Raw genomic sequence first — 4,721 nt, forward strand, 5'->3', positions numbered from 1 at the left:
CTACCAGAGAAGGAAACACTCTGGATCACTGTTACACCACAGTCAATAGAGCCTACCACGCCGTCCCCAGAGCAGCACTGGGACACTCTGACCATGTCATGGTCCACCTAATTCCTGCATACAGGCAGAAACTAAAGCTCTGTAAACCTGCTGTGAGGACATCTAAACAGTGGACCGGTGAGGCTATAGAGGAATTGCGGGCATGCATGGACTGTACTGACTGGGATATGTTCACGACTGCTACCAATAGCCTGGATGAACTCACAGAGGCTGTGACGTCGTACATCAGCTTCTGTGAGGACTGCTGTATTCCAACACGCACCAGGGTGAACTTCAACAACAACAAGCCCTGGTTCTCAGCAAAGCTCAGAAGGTTGAGGTTGGAGAAGGAGGAAGCGTTTAGGAGTGGGGAAAGAGACAGATTCAAGGAGTCGAAGAACAGGTTCAGCAAGGTGGCGAGAGAGGCTAAACGACTGTACTCAAAGAGACTAAAACACCAGTTCTTTGCTAACGACTCTGCTTCTGTCTGGAGAGGGCTCAGGCAGATCACCAACTACAAGCCCAGAGCCCCCCACACCACTAACGACTCCCGCCTGGCCAACGACCTGAACGAGTTCTACTGCAGATTTGAAAGACAATTGGACTGTCCTGAACTACCCATTCCCACCCAAGAGGCCCCTATCCCGCCCCCCCACTACAGAGACAACTATCTCCATTCAGGAGGGAGAAGTTAAAAGACTTTTCAAGAGGCAGAACCCACGCAAAGCAGCTGGGCCGGACTCTGTCTCTCCAGCCACCCCCAGGCACTGCGCGGACCAGCTGTCTCCGGTGTTCACCAACATCTTTAACACCTCCATGGAGACATGCCATGTACCAGCCTGTCTCAAGTCCTCCATCATCATTCCAGTGCCCAAAAAGCCAAGGCCAACAGGACTAAATGATTACAGACCCATCGCCCTTACCTCCGTGGTAATGAAGTCTTTTGAGCGCCTGGTCCTGGCACACCTCAAAGCCATCACAGACCCTCTCCTGGACCCCCTTCAGTTTGCCTACAAAGCCAACAGGTCTGTGGATGACGCAGTTAACATGGCCCTCCACTTCACCCTACAGCATCTGGACTCCACAGCATCATACGCCAGGATCCTGTTTGTGGACTTCAGCTCGGCTTTTAACACCATCATCCCTGCCCTGCTTCAGGACAAGCTCTCCCTGCTGAACGTGCCAGACTCCACCTGCAGATGGATCACAGACTTCCTGTCTGACAGGAAGCAGTGCGTTAAGCTGGGATCACAAGTTTCTGCCTCCAGGTCCATCAGCACCGGATCTCCTCAGGGCTGCGTCCTTTCCCCTATGCTCTTCACCCTGTACACCAACAGCTTCACCTCCAGTTACCCATCCGTCAAACTCTTGAAGTTTGCGGACGACACCACCCTCATTGGGCTCATCTCTGATGGGGATGAGTCTGACTATAGGAGGGAAGCTGACAACCTGGTGACCTGGTGTAGCCAGAACAACCTGGAGCTTAATGCTCTGAAGACCGTGGAGATGGTTGTGGACTTCAGGAAGAATACAGCCCCACTCACCCCCATCACCCTGTGCAACTCCCCAGTCAACAATGTGGAGTCCTTCCGCTTCCTGGGCACTATTCTTTCCCAGGACCTCAAGTGGGAACTGAACATCAGCTCCCTTATCAAGAGAGCTCAACAGAGGATGTACTTCCTACGGCAGCTGAAGAAATTTAATCTACCAAACACAATGATGGTGCGCTTCTATACAGCCATCATTGAGTCCATCCTCACCTCCTCCATCACCATCTGGTACGCTGCTGCCACTGTCAAGGACAAGAGCAGACTGCAGCGCATCATCCGCACTGCTGAGAAGGTGATTGGCTGTAATCTACCAACCCTTGAGGACCTGCACACCTTGAGGACCCTGAGGCGAGCGAGGAAGATTGTGGACGATTCCTCTCACCCTGGACACTCTCTGTTCCAGCTACTCCCCTCCGGCAGAAGGCAGCGGTCCATCATAAAAACAGTTTCTTCCCATCCGCTGTTGGCCTCTTCAACAAGGCCAAGGGCTTAAAATGACTTTTACACTTAAAATGACTTTTACACTTACTATAACTTTTTATCTACATAATTACACCTTGTCATACTTACAACGTGTTATCTTATTTGTATTTTTGTATATTACGGCTAATTCACATTTTACATTTCACATTTTATATGGTCTACTTATTCATAATTTTACATACTTTAGCCCGTTAGTATTAGTTATACTTTGTAACGTTAGTATAGTTAGACTGTATATCACTTATTTAAGTTTTTAAGATTCCTACATGTTGTATGTATGCACCTTCCGGCCACAGTAAATTCCGTGTATGTGCAAACTGTCATGGCGATTAAAACCGTTTTTGATTCTGATCCTGATCAATGCATCACAGCATCGCAGCATCAACGCATCGCAGCATCAACGCATCGCAGCATCACCGCATCAACGCATCAACGCATCAACGCATCACAGCATCACAGCATCAACACATCATAGAGATGTGATGAACCACTCTCTTCTGTGTTCAACAGGAGACGGAGGCACCATGAAGTGGCTCCTGGTCGCAGCGTTCATCTCCCTCCTGCGTGAGTTCACACCGAGAAGCACTCACCCAGCACACGTGGAGCGGTCTCACTTTAGACCCCTTTCCCACCGGCACAACCGAGCCATGCCAGCCCAGAGTCCTGACGGTCCTGGTGGTTTTCCACTGGCAGTTTGCTGCACTGAGCCAGAACCAAACCGCCCTGGCCTCATAAGACGTCGGAATCTCGCCCAGGTCCAAGCAGGGCCAGGCGCAGCATTTATAATTTTCATCCTCCATGCATCTCGACTCCTTCACGGCACGGCTCTGCCCCTGCAGTGGAAAAACAGCCTGGCCCCGTCCTGAGCTGCACCACATCGGCTTGGCACAATCCCAGCATGGCTCAGGTGTGCAGTGGAAAATAAGTGATGTGTAACCAGCTGAGAGTCCAATGGAGGTCGTCGTCACGATGACGTCATGGCGATGGGGTCCCAGTGCCAGGGTCCCCGTGTAGCCGTGAGCGTCGGTGCCTCCCGTGGTCGCGCTGCGCTGAGACGCGTCCCTCACGCCGCCCGTGTGACCGCGTGAGCACTGACGACGATGGAGGCAGTCGTGCTCACTCACCAGCTGTGAGTGGTCTTCCTCTCAAGTAGCTGATGCTGAATGAAGCAAATTTTAGGTCACTTTTCAGTGAGCTTCTCGTTTTGTTATTCACTGATACTGCGTCAGTATAAGCGTGGATGTTACAGTGCCGCTGTGTGTAACACCTGCATCTAGACATCTCTCGGTATCTCTGCTATTGCTGAGTGGACCGGTGGTGAGCACTGTAAGGGCAGTGACCGGTCTCTCTCTGTATAGACGCCTGTAGTGAGAGAGTTTAGCTGATACTGGTAGGAACCTCCTGGTTACACCAGCACACAGGGGATTATTGTGTCCGTCCTTCCGTCGTGCAGGGAGGGGCTGGGTGGGGAGGGATGGGCTGGGTGGGGCTGGGTGGGGAGGGGCTGGGTGGGGAGGGTGGGAAGGGGCTGGGTGGAGAGGGGCTGGGTGGGGAGGGTGGGGCTGGGTGGGGAGGGTGGGGCTGGGTGGGGAGGGTGGGGCTGGGTGGGGGGTGGGAGGGGTGGGGCTGGGGCTGGGTGGGGGGTGGGAGGGGTGGGGCTGGGTGGAGAGGGGCTGGTCACCCCGTGGTACCCTTATAAAACTCAACGTTTAACCTACTCATGCCGGCTTGCGCCCGCCCTCACAGTCGTCCATATTTGCGGAATACACCACGCTGCCGTTGACCCTGGTAATTAACCGAGCAACCAAACGTTCCTACCAGCTCCCTCCACAGGAATGTGTTCTCTGTGGAGACATCTCTCATGAGAGTGACCGGTCTCTCTCTCTGTGTAGCTGTGACGTCTGCTGTAGAGCTGCAGCTCTTCCTGCCGGAGAGCGTGAATGTGACGGAGGGCGAGAACGTGACTCTTCCCTGCTCATTCTCCCCACCATCGACCGTCTCGAGTGACCTCTTTATCATGTGGCTCACGATGCCCACACGCTACATAGTAAGTAAGCACAGATGATATCATCAATGTGAGAACATCTTTCCAATACAACCCTGAATATTCTACTCAGTAACTGAGAGTAATACAACGTAATTTGGGGTTTGTTTTGTTCCAGAATAAGGAAAGAGTCGCTAAATCAGACAGGAATGTCACACCGAGTCTCACGACCCAATTTATAAGCAGAATCCTGCCATTTGGGATCGTGAGGGTTTAGAATCATGTTGAGAGGAAAACGGAGAACCCAGAGAAAAACGCCACCACACAAGGGGATAATGGAAAAAGCTCTACACCCTCAATCCAAAGATAAAACCACTCTTTAACGCTATCTGCAAATCAAATTCATGGCTGTACCACAATCTCCTGGCCACCTTGCAGCCCAATCCTACAACCCCTGGCATCCCCAGTCAAAGTATGAAGCAAGCTCAACCCTGCTTGGCTATCAAGATCTAATTAGTTCAGGTGTATTGTGATTTGATCGTAGTAGGATTGTGGTTCATGCTCCAATTTGTGTTTGTGCCATTCCAGATCTATGACTCACTTTTCGGGAATCTCTGGCTTGGAACAGTTGAGTTTGCGGGAGACGAGGAAAAGGGTGACTGCTC

This window comes from Lampetra fluviatilis, chromosome 73, assembly GCF_964198595.1.
Source record: "Lampetra fluviatilis chromosome 73, kcLamFluv1.1, whole genome shotgun sequence".
NCBI classification, from domain to species: Eukaryota; Metazoa; Chordata; class Hyperoartia; order Petromyzontiformes; family Petromyzontidae; genus Lampetra; species Lampetra fluviatilis.